Genomic DNA, 13,315 nt, shown 5'->3' with positions numbered 1-13,315 from the left:
CAGTTTTGGAACAAAGAAAGATCAGCAAAAGAGTATGAGCTGAAAGCATCTAAGAAATGGGTAGTAACTTCTGAAGAATTCAGGTGCTTTCACATTTCTTCAGCAACAGGAGTTAATTTCATATTTACCATTGCCGGCTTGGAAGCAGTTATTTAAACAGGGTTGCCAACTCCCCCCCAGCCCCCCCGCCCAAAAATTACTGTTTTTTTTTTTTTTTTTACTGCAGCATGACAGGGACAAAGCTTTCTTTTTATTACTACTAGAGAACAGAGATGAGAGGAAACAACCCAGCCACAAAAATCGTACTTTGGCTCAACCCAAAGCCACTAAAGACCCAGGAGTCTGCCAAAGGAATGCAGGTAGAATCCATACTGTTGTTGTTGTTGTTGTGAAATGCTAAAGGGTCCTCAGTGTGTTTGCAACTAAAGGTTAGCTGGCATGATTGCAAATCAGTTTTCTGCTCACACCTACTATAAATTTTCATATATTCATAATGGGTTTCATTTACACATACATATTTTATGATCAGCTCAGCTTTTCTTGCACTCTAAATTTATGTAACCTAATTGTGCTGTGCTGTAATTTGCAATGTTCAGTTCTTGTTGTTCTTTACTTCTGTGGCTGGGGTCCAAGATACTTTCCTCTGTTTAGAAGTGCCTGAAAGTTTGCTGCACAGTGCCATGCCATCCTCACTTTAATTGGCTGCTGGGAAAAAAATGCCTTTGAGAGGGAAGACAATTTATTGGCTTTCAAATATTTAAGACCTCCTAGAACTGATGGGAATTATAATAACCTTACCTTACCTTTGATGTTAAATGAAAATTGCCTGTTCAACAAAGCACACTCCATAATCCTTCCCTGCAGCTTTATTCTCAAACTCTCACAGTGTTGTTCTAATGATTTCTTTTAAAATGGGTGCACAAAGGCGCCCACATATACAGAACTACAAATAGTATAGCTAAGTTTATACTCTTCTTTGAATCATATCTAAAACTAAGAATAAGATGGGTGAGTGGAAAGTTATTCCAGATAAAACCAAAGGAAGGTTTTTTTTAATGAGTGGAATGATTAAAAATGTCTAACTAAAAGATTAGAGCTGCTGAAGTTCAGCTTAAGTGAATTTGGAAGTATCTTCTAAAACAAGGCTTTTCAACCAGTGGTACGGGAACCACCTGTGGTACATTGGCACCTGGCAGGTGGTACGCAACCATCCTAGAAAAGTGGTAGTGGGGGAGAGGAATGAGCTGAACTGGTGGCAGCACCGCACAAGCCTGAACGAGAGTTGGCTGGAGCTGCAGGGCTGTCAGAGCTCAGCAGTAGCGCCAGGATCAGTGCCAGGCTCCAGCTGGAGCTCGGTGCTGATCCTGATGCTTCTGCTGAGCCCTGAAGAAGCACCAATCAGCTGGAATGTTGCAGGGTCTTCTGATTTACATTCTGATTCTTGGCAACTGATTCATATTTATGATGGTCACAGTGTCCCAGGGTTATGTGAAGTGACCAAAACCTGCTGCAACCACCCGAGGGGGGGGAATAAAAACCAAACACCCTCTCCACTGCCAATCCTCAACAGAAATGCTCACAACAATGAAAACCTCGGACAGGAGGAAGAGCGCCGCCGGGTGGGCAAGCAGGTGTCTTGCTCGGCTGTGGCTTGGGGGGCACTTTTTCAGTGCCATTGTAATTTCGAACAGTCACTAAGCAAACTGTTGTAAGTCAAGGACTGCCTGTACTTCATCACTTTTTTCTTTTTTGGAGGAGGGCATCAAGTTTTTGACACCTTGCTAGGCCACTGGTGGTACTCGGATGTTGCCATATCCTAAAAGTGGTACAATGGGTGAAAAGGTTGAAAAGCCCTGTTCTAAAACAGTGTTTCTTAACCTTGGCAACTTTAAGATGTGTGGAACTCTGGCTGAAGATGTCCATACATCTTAAGGTTGCCAAGATTGAGAAACAAACTTATTCTAGAAGAAAAATGGACAATTACTGGAGGAAAGGGAGAGAGGTAATTCCCTTTACTTCTGATTTCCACAGCTTCTGTTAAGATTAGAGAAAGAATTTAGTACAAATACTAGAGTTTGGAAGTATTTAAACCTTTATTTATGTATTCATTAATTTACTTTATCCCCCATCTCTACCTAGCCATTCTTGGAGGCTTACATTATGTATAACACAGCAAACATTTTAAATATCCACATTACGATTAGAACATTACAAATAATTTCTTCAACTAAAGTAAAAGCAGTAATGATAAAAAAATAAAATCAATTAAAAATGGTACAGAGTGTGAAATCAAGAGACTATTCTCTCCGAAATAATTGCATCTTAAACATGTAATACACCCAGACCTTCCTTTTCCCAATTCCTTTTCCTAATTTCACTTTATTTCTCAGAGGTTGTATGACTGCCTAGAGGAGATTAATTAGATCTGTAGCTCTGTATTTCTTTGTTTAGTCAGGCTATCCATCCAAATCTATCTATGATGGATTAGTAAAAAACCATAAATGATCTCCACACTCCAACTTTTATAGTGTGAATAGCTGTGGCTCCTAGAAAATTGAATTGTACCAAATTCCATCCTGAAAAAAAAATGTGATTTACCAAAATAAAAATTAATTTTCTAATATATTTAAAGATCTAGATATCACAAATATAAAGAACATCAAAGAATTCAGTCTCCAATGTCATCATTCATATACCTTGTCTGGGCTTGAGTGAAGGTATAAAAGAATAATCTTATGGCTTGAAAACTCTCAAGGAAAAGTAAATCTTGACAAATTAAAGCATCATTATAACATTAGAAAGCAAGTTGCAAAGCTTACCAGGTAAATTTTGTCATATGAATATGAATTTGTAGATAAAGGTAGAGCTATATTTCCATACCAAGAAGGCATAGAATAGATACTGAAAGTTTTCCTAGGTTAAGTAAAATCACTGGATTTGGAATCCTCTTTAGATAATTTCTGAGCTCCAAATCCCTCGGTATCACTTACAAAGGTTTATAATTCTACTGCAAATCTGCCTGAATTTGCTTATAATGCATGGATGATTTGTAATTTGTACAAGGATTCTAATTGCGAGCCTGTGAAGTTAGGGATGCAAAGAGGGAGGCTATAGTAGATGTGTCTATTTCCTGCATGCTTGGGAAACTAAATGCCTAAAGAAAGCTACAGCTCAATAAGGATAGAATTTGTATAAGCACACAGTGTTCTGTGTTGGGCAAAATCATCGGAGGGATTTTGCAGAAAACTAAATAAATTTCTAAGAATAGTGAGATTATTGAAGTGTCTCTTCACCTTCACTATTCTTATTGTAAATTAAAAGCCCTTTTCACATGCAGAGGAGATCCATGATTATAATAACAAGTAAAGGAAACAATGCAGGGCATGGAGTCTGACCCTAGGAAGCAACTGCATTTTCTTCTGTATAATAAAATTATTTATGCTGCCTTTTGCACGGACATGTTTATCTTTCTGCTGGTGGACAAAGTAACAGACGGAGGGATTGACAGATGGAGTCCCAACTCGCTTTACATTCATTTTCAATATCTCACTGGATTGGAAAGGATAAGGTGCTTCCTGACACCACATGTTCAGGCTGGCCCTCTTCCCACTGTTTGTACAGTGAGTACTGAAGATTTCAGATGAATCTCTGTGGGTCAGTGAGCAGCATATGGAGCAGCTTCATGTGAGTGAAATTCCCTTTCTATGGGTCTCTCACTCATATTAAGCTCCTATGCAAGGCAACCTGCATGTATATAGTTCTATGCTGTTCTTCAGATGTTAATGTCCAAAGCATAAGGGCAGCCTGGTCACATGCACTTTTGTTAGAGACTGTTCAGGAAAGAAGATTAAAGGTTTTCCCTCAATATGCAAATCAGAATCTTTCTTATAATCAGGCTAAAGTGTGCCAGTTGCTTATTTCTTTGTAGCATATGGGCCATAACACAGGTTCTGAAGAGGAGGTAAACTGGTAAAAATTGAGGAAAAATAGAAAAGTTCCCCCCCTCCTCCTCCCTCCTTCCCTCTCTCCCTCCCTCCACCTCTCTCTCACACACACTTCCTTTTTCTCCTCTTCTTCCTTCTTAAAGCTTGTGCTGGATAAATAGCCATAGGAAATATAATAGGCCCATCTGGATGGTATGAAATGAAAGTTTTTGTTCACTTAAAGTTCTTTTTACATATGGGGACCCTTTAAAACAAAATAGGAGATGGCACAGATGGTGAAAGGATCCATGGGGAAAGGAATCTTTGTGAAAAGTTCCTTCTCTTCCTTCTCCTTCTCCTTCTCTTTCTCCTCCTCCTCCTTCTCCTTCTTAATCTCCCCTCCCCCTCCTCCTTCTCAATCAATCCCCCTTCCCCTCCATTTCTCCTTCTCCTTCTCAATCAATCAATTTCCCCTCCTCCTCTTTCTCCTCCTCCTGCTCCTCCTTCTCTCCCTCCCTCACCCCCTCCCATCCTCCTTCTCCTTCTCCTTGCAGCCTGTACTGACTAAAAGTGTGTACCAGGAACAGCAAGACACTGTTGGTTACAACGCCAAATGTTTCTGTCATTTGAACAGAGCAGCAGCACACTTGAATAAAATGGCAGAAATTCTGGGCATGTAATAAAGTAGCCAAGAGAAAATGTGGATTATAAAGGCTTGTCTATGAAGTCCAAGTTAAGTCAAATCTTTATTATAGTCATAGACCAGCATACCAAGGTCAGATTTATACAACTCCCCAAAATAGGCTCAGCAAGGTGTAAAAGATGATGCGAAAACTCTTGCTTGAGACAAAAGAATTTATTTCTAACGCACTCAGGTAAGCATTACAGGGCAGATAGTGGAGTTTGTGAGGACCTTTCCAGTTCCTTCAACAGCTATTTAATTACTAGAGCTGTTGACAGCTCTGAAAGAAAGTTTTTTTTTTTTTAACAATAAGCTGTTTCACAAAGCCAAGTTATATGTTCATAAAGTGACCAAGTTGCTTTTTTTCAGAGCTTCTCTCAGCCTTATTCCACAGAGCTGAGTGAGAAGACTGAGAATGGCTTTTTTCTAGGAACTTGGGTGAGTGGGGGCGAAGGCTGAGAGGAAGGTCCTATAGCAGCTGTAACCAGCTATGAAATATCATTTCTATCAAATGACAGATACAGAGACTCCAACCTTGCCTGGACTAAATCTCAGGTAACAAGTTTAAATCTACATACCTTGTCTGTTCCCACTCTGGATTGAATTACCAAGCTGGCTATTGGTTTATTTTTTATGCAAATCAAATTGAATTTGATGGGAAGTTTTTTTTTGTTATAGACTAATAGAACTTATTAAACATCATATACAACTGTTGTGTGAATAGCAATAGCACTTAGACTTATATATCACTTCACAGTGCTTTACAGCACTCTTTAAGTGGTTTACAGAGCCAGCATATTGCCCCCAACAATCTGGATCCTTATTTTATCGACTTCAAAAGGATGGAAGGCCGAGTCAACCTTGAGCCGTGAGAATCGAACTGCATTCTAACTATGGTTCTTTAGTGAATAATGTTCCATCTCAAGTTAGAACTAGCTAGATCTCACTAAAATTGTTCAGAACCTGAATAAATTCCTAACAAAAGCAGATCTTGTTTCAAAATCTACTTATTAAAATCTACTTGTAACTGCAGTGAAGAATATCATAAGCTACTTTTTAATATCTTTTTTCTTTTCTATTTTTATTTTTTACTTACATTTTTTCTTTGATTTCTTTCTTTTTTCTTCCTTACTTTATATTAGTTTCTATTAGTTTTCAATCTTTTTGTTTAAAAGTAAATAGATAGATAGATAGATATAGATAATAATAAATCAGATCTTGTTTCAGCAGAATCCAGAGTATGACCATTATTTATGGCACCAACTTGTACTTTTCAAGCATTTAAAAGGATGACATTTCAAATTTAAACTTGTACTGAACTAAGAATATGAAAATCAGTCCAAATCTAATTCGTCTTAGTGTTACATCTTTTCTGTCATTTCATTTTTTTGTGTGCCATTTTTAAAATATTGGAATACTTGTATATTTTTTTCCAAATTTTTCCCTATTATGCATAGTTTTCTATAAAACTTTCTCTAATATACAGAGTTTGATGCAGTTTCCTAAGGCACTGGATTTTTTTAAACTAATGTAAGTATTCCTAATATACGCTTTTTAAAAAGCTATAACTTCTATACCATTAGAAAACTTGTCTTGGCAGTGAATCTTGTTCATTCCCTGCTTCTGAAATCAGAGGTGGATGTATTTTACATATTTTACATTGAGTGGCCTTAGGTGGTCTCACAGACCATTTCTTCTGGAAAGAAGCTGCTTTGGTTGGTTTCTGATTCCTAAAGCTTGAGCTAAACATCCCAAGTTTCAATAATCTTTTGGAAAGTCTTGAGGTAAATCCAATTTAGACTTCTTGGGAAGACTGTACTATTTCGATACTTGCATCTAAAGTACTACTAGCAGACACTGTACAATTTAGGTTATACCAATTGATTAAAAAAACCTGAAATAAATGCAGGACATATATCTTAAAGTTTAATTTGTTAATGTACAAATTTGCATGGTTTTGGAATATTTTCTTGGACAATTTCAGTGTAGAGAATATTCTGACATCCATTTTGAGATCTGTCTGCTCTGCATTTTATCCATGGCACAGTGTTCAAGTCATTGCTTAATGAAACAGACGCTCATGTTGGTGGGTTCACATTTACATGACTTTTACTATTTGGACTGGAGGAGAAACCCTTGGTGGGCTGAAAGCAGCTGACTGTTATTCTGAAGTAAACTCTTTTGTGCAAGTGATTTCACAAAGAAGAAAACAGAATATGATTTATTTAGCATTCATGTGAAGAGACATTTCAAAGCCTTAAATACAATTCATTGTCAACCTTACCTCCCAAAGCCCTATTCCAGCTTTAACTCCATAGTGAAACCACCAAAAGAAACTTCAATGAGGCATGTGACAGGGTTTGTAATGTGAAAGCATTAGCTTGCTTTGGGATAGGTAGGAACGATTTGCTGGAAAATGTCCAGGAAACTATGCTCTTGGCTCGCTTCATGTTCTCTTCTTCTAACTTTAGCTTTACTACCCTCAGTAACAGAAGAGAGTATCTTAAATGCTATAAGTCTATTGGAGAAGGTAAATGAGATATAATCTTTACCAGGTTTTAGGGAGTAAGAGTCTGAATGTTATGAAGAAAAGGAAAAAGAAGATTGGAATTCAGAAAAGGTTGTAAGTGCAGGAGGTAACATTGCAGATCTGGTTTTGTAAAAGAGCAATTCAGCTGTTCTGTTGGAATGGAAAGACAACACACAGAGGCAGGTCCTGAGGGCAGTGACCTAAGAAGCTAGAGAAGCTTGGCAGATGATACCTATTGTCCCTATGTATTTATTTGTTGCAACACGATATAAATATGCTTAGGGCATCGCAGCATGGCAAAAGTTCTAGCTGTTAATTAATATGCAATCTTGATAAAGCTGATCAATATTACATATATCAATATCTATGGGCATTACTGGGAACACTTGTGAGTCAGACAAATAGGAGTATTCACTCCTATAACTGGAAATTTGAGGGTCTCTGGCAAGAGACCAGAATGGAGGGACAGGACAATCAGTAGGAAAGATTGCATGACAATTCTTATGAGAAAGTCCAATGGATTTCTTAGAAAAAAAAATTATTATAAGAATTTCATGCAACTGGGACACATTGTAGTACAATGTAGCAAAGTTGACCTCAGATATTTTGCAGTCTGAGTCAAGGTAAAAGTTGTTACTCCCCCCTTCCCCCTTTTCCAACTGGACTGGTAATTCTATTTTTTCACTAGTCTTTGCCACCTTTGAAAAGTGCAATCTTTTTTTCTAGCATTTTACTCATAACTTTCAGCGCTTGAAATGGCAGCCTCACATTCATGATGTCATCTGAGAAACATATGAAGATTAATTGCTAATGATAGTTAGTCCTGTCCTACCCTACCCTACGTTTTACTTCAGCAAAGCCAAAATATATAAAAATAGTTTCTTCTTTTTCTTCAGGCATATTAGTTCTGCTCAATGCAATCCATCAATCTGTAGCTAGTAAGTTATATCTGCAGTGGCTCTTAAAATCCAAGATTGTAAACTAAATTCAGATATTGAAAATTGCTTCTTCCAAGTGCTACAGGCTTATGTATTACAGACAAGAACCAGAAAACCCCAGAATAAGAATTCAGTTATATAACTACTTCTACCAGTTAACCAGTGTTAAATGGATAAGTGCTCAAGTCAAATAGAATTACTGTTCTCTAAGAATTATTCTATCATCTATCTTTTTTTCTATTTCTTGGCAGTCTAGGAATGTGCAGGAGAACCTGTAGTACTGGCAAACAAAACTGATAGTGTTTTTCACAAAGGAACCAGGATCAGGGAAGAGTTGAGAGAGAATGTCATCTCTAAAACAAACTGTGATCTGGACAGATAGACCCACTTTGTAAATATGGGTTGAAAAATGAGATATGTTTTCTCTGCTACTGATTTTTTTTATCAAATTAAGGTAGTACTTCTTAGAGCAGTCAGAAAGTGAGTGCTATTGAAATAAATATGACTTGCTTCTAAGGAAATCCACTTAGATGGGCACTTATTTTGTAAAATTCTCATCTTTCACCATAATTTAAGCCTACTATCCCATAACCTATCATTACTCCTCATTCAAATGGTAATACTTAGCAGTTATTCTTTGTAGTGTAGTTTTATTACAGACACAGTGCTGCAAAGCTGAAAACAGCTTTTATCTAGATTGCACCTGTAAATAGCTTCCATCATTTGCAAGTATATGGTTGGCAGATGACCCCTTATTTGCTGTGCTAGGAAAAGATTCTTTAACCTAAGACACACTAAAGTCCCTTATTGAATGTAACAATGGTATTCATATCTGTATATTTCTTATACTTCTTTTTTACTGAATAAATATTCCAGTTCCTTAGCTGGATTAGTACCAAAAATACACATATTTTACAAAGGAAATCTATTTGTTTCAGATTCAACCATATTTTCTTCTCAACACATTGCACAGGTAATGGAGTGTGATGTCTTAGGATTTTGTAAGAAAAAAGATGGACTTTTGAAATAGCTAGTAAATGAGCTGCAACCATAATCAAGCCTTAGAGGAACATTAAACATATTTGCACCTGGAAAGACTGAATACAAGGAGATTTTAAATTGCTCAGAAGCAGATAATTAGAGGTGTATATTTCTGTGAATATGTATTTGGTATAACTGGAGAAATAACACAGTATGGGCAAAGTCTACTTAACAGCAACATTAGGTTGGCATGTCTGTTTGTTTATGAATGCCTTTGAATGAATGTGTAGGAAAAATATAGCAATGAAAAATCCAGTGGTAGACTATGCACAAAACTCATTTTGTGTGTATTTACTGGAAAATCCTAATAGACTTTACATGGTGTTATGTTTTCTGTGTTCTTTTCTATCTTCTTTATGAAAAGGAAGGGGAAGGAATTATTGGGGACCAAATTAGACATGACACAGCTGATGTAATATTGCAGAGTAGTTTTTAAAAAGGAAGGAAAAGCTTTAATTTCCCATCAAGCACTGTCAAGGGGGAAGGAAAACAAGCTGAAAGAAAGAATCCTTTCCCTTGTCCTCACAAATCCATGTTACAGCTGCTGCTGTTCCCTTCTACCTTGTGCAACCATGGAGCAAAACAGCCATCTGAAATATGTGACACAATTATGTCTATCTGACATTCATCAGAATACTTTCTTTTTTAAGTCATGCTTGTGAACAAACTGAGGAAACAAGTCAATGTTGTTGATTGTGAGCAGAGGGAGATGATTAATCCAGATTAAATCATGCCAATTAATAGAATGTGAATTGTATGAGTGTATGTTTCACCACATTCAAAACCCTTTCATAAAAGTCACTTTACATTTAATTTTTCAGTGCCTATTTTTACTTGGCAGAAGTGAAGTAGCTAATGAAATACAATTTCAAATGATCTTTTTTTTCTCCATCTACCAAAACATTAACTTTTGTATGTAGGGCTGACTTATATTGGTCTGGCTTTGTAAAAATCAATGGTAGGAAACCAGCTGGTAGTTGCAACAGTGTCGCACCCTGCGAGGCCTGCCCACCCGGACCAGTTGGAGACGACGCTGTTTTGCTGCTCCACCGTCCGGCAAGACCCTTGCTACCTGTCTGCTGTCTTGCTGCCATTGCTGCTGACATCACCGAGAAGTGCCTGGCTACGATGACATCATCGGGAAGCACCTCGCCAGGCCAACAATCATCCAGGAGCACCCGGCTGATCCTGCAAAGGAAAGCAACATTGAGAGGACTGATTGGTGACTGGGCTGCAACATGAGACTTATACGCACTCCCTGGGGGGTGGGGTTAGTAATTGGGAGGTTGGGTTCCTTTCGTTCCACCTGGATGGTGGCTTAGTTTGTAGGGTGGGCCCAGGCAAGAGAGGGGCCGTTCTAGGGTGGGGTGCACGTACACTATGTAAGGCAGCAAGTTACCACTCCCAGTGCTAACTTTATTTCCAATCTTGCAATAAAGCTGTTGGTGGTCTAAGCGTTCCTGTTTACTGGCTTATCTGTGAAGCTCAAATAGGACATCTTGGATACTACATGATGCTAAAATTCATTTATTTGGTTCTTTCTAATCTCTCCCACCATATTAGAAGGGGGAAGGAAGTCTTTCTAACAATATCAGAACAATCAAAATGTTATAGTAAATTATCAAGAAAATAATATTTTGAAGAGAATATTATAACTAGTCATTGATTCAGATTTTCAGGGCAAACCGTGATTTGGAGCACAAGCACACAGCACCTGTATGGAACATTTTAAATTACATGCCTTTTTCCTGAATTGCACAGCAACTGTGCAAACTCAGGGGAAAAAAAACAGATGCAGCTGCTCAAAGTTGCTCCCAACAGGTGCTAGGTACATGTGCTCAGAATTTTATTTGCCCTTTGAATCCATATTGTTGACCAGCCTAAGTATACAGTAGAAATATTTGTTCATTAGATTTGTGTTGTCCTCCTCTCCTTGCTTTCCTCCAGAAGCTCAGAATAGTTCCTAGGGAACCCCCCCCCCTTTTCATTTTCTCCCCATGACAACCACTCTGTCAAGTAGGCTGAATCAAGAGAGTGACTCGCCAAAAGACAATCAGTGACAGGGTGACAGGATTGCACCACAAACTCCGTAACTTGCTCCTGATGGATCCCTAGAGAAAATAAAGCTAGTAGGAATGACGTCTGGCTATTATTCATCTTTGCTCAGAAACAATGGCAAAACAAACTGTGATGGGGGAATAAAACAGGTGCATTTTCTTTCACAAAACATGATGTGACTGCAGAACATCTTTAATCTTGCTTTAACTTTTTTTTAAAAAACGAAGATGTTACAAGTTGTTGTTGTTATTTAAAAAAATAATAATATAAGCTTGTTAGGAAAGAAAAACTTCCTAACTGTGCGAACAATTAACCAGTGGAACAGCTTGCCTTCAGAAGTTGTAGATACTTATCACTGGAGGTTTTTAAGAAAAGATTGGACAGCCACCTGTCTAACATGGTATAGGTTCTCCTGCTTGAGCAAGGGGGTGGACTAGAAGACCTCCAAGGTCCCTTTCAACTTTATTCTGATTGTAAATTGATTGTTCCTGATGATTCCTGAAATGACCAGGACACCCTGAAATACTGCATTGGGCCAATACATTTTTTCTCTCTCTAGATATTTAATCAAAAACTGTTTTCCCAAATGTACAGTTCAATGGAAGAGATTCACACTCATTTTCTCATGGCTAGTTGTTGATAAAGGCAGGGCTGAAATAAGGGAATAATTTTAAGAATGCTAAACAGAACTGCAAAACCTCCAAAGTGTTATAAGTCTGCTCCAATCAGAAGCTGCTCTGATAAAAGTATGCAATGATATCAATCTAAAACAAGGGGGCAGCGGGATAACTGTGCAAAACAACAAAATGTGTTTTCATGAGATTTACAGTGAGGCTTTTGTCCCTGACATCAGAGCAGGGACAGTTTTCTACTGTCAGATGGTTATATTGTGTTTCATTTCAAAATGGGTTTCTCTTTATTTTCTAGTCAATTTATGTTGGGAGCAATGTGAGGTTCAGGGTGCTGAAGGATGCTGAGTCATGACATCAATTTTAGAAAAGTGTCCTTCATGAAAGCACAGGAACAACTGGTGCAATTTCACTTTTTAATCAAGTTAACATCTTCTGTACAAAAGAGAAGAGCAGGAAAAAGCTGTAAGCCACACAGGCCTGGGATCAGCAGTTTACCAAGGATTCGTTTTTGCATGTTTCTTTTAGAGTTAGGGCTATTTGATGGCCACATTACAAAACAGAGTAAAGGGATTTAGGAACCATGGATGAGTCTAAACTAGCATTTTGCTGAAATCCTCAAACAAAGCAAAGAGCTTAACCTAGAAGATGAAAACCAAATCTTATGAGCCGTCAAGTGACCTCTTATATGCTTGGGGAGTACCGATCTTTGTAAAAGAAAAAATCACCAGGAGTTGAGGAATCATCACAACTTCTATATAAAAGTGTTTAACATCTTTTACTATATGAGACATTTTTAGTTCAGCCAGGAAGACAACAACATGGCTGCTCTTTAATCAGCTCAGATCTTTTTTTCTGGGTAGTGATTTTTCCTAACTTGTGGTGGACTGGTAATCTGGAATATGATGTATTCACCATAAGCAGAGTCTACTTATGTACTCTATTGCTGAATTTGCAATAATTAAGTTTAATTTTTTTTTCATAAGCTTATTACCTGTGGTCTAGAAGAGCAGCCATCTTAAACACAGGCCATCACTTAACAACAGCAACGAGGGAAAAAAGTCAAAACAAGAGTGTCACAATACCTTATAATTTATTTCTGAGGGCTATTTGAAAAAAATATGCAAGTCTGAAGGAACTACACAAATGCATTTTTCATTTTTAAAATTTTATTAAAACCATCTCTCTTACTAATAGCACATTTCTGTTAGATGTCCAGATGCTTGCTTTAATAGAACTAGGTGAAACAACCTCCAGAAAACCTGTACCATAATAACAATCCAATATTTCTTTGAATTTAAATTTAATTTTAAAATATGTCTCATTCACTGGTTTTCAATGTATTTTGCTTTTTCTGCATAATATTCAAATTACTGCTAACCAATGTTACATTGATGGATTTTTCAACATTCACATATGGCTATCTGCAGAAATAGAAATTGAAAAGTGCCTGGGCAGTGAACTGTACAAAAAATCTTTATAATTCTCAGCCAAGAGAACTGTGATTTATCTAC

Source organism: Crotalus tigris, unplaced genomic scaffold, assembly GCF_016545835.1.
Source record: "Crotalus tigris isolate CLP2741 ecotype Arizona unplaced genomic scaffold, ASM1654583v1 scf7180000017830.1249129, whole genome shotgun sequence".
NCBI classification, from domain to species: domain Eukaryota; kingdom Metazoa; phylum Chordata; class Lepidosauria; order Squamata; family Viperidae; genus Crotalus; species Crotalus tigris.
The sequence above is the reverse complement of the archived record's forward strand: the minus strand, read 5'-3'. Positions refer to the sequence as shown.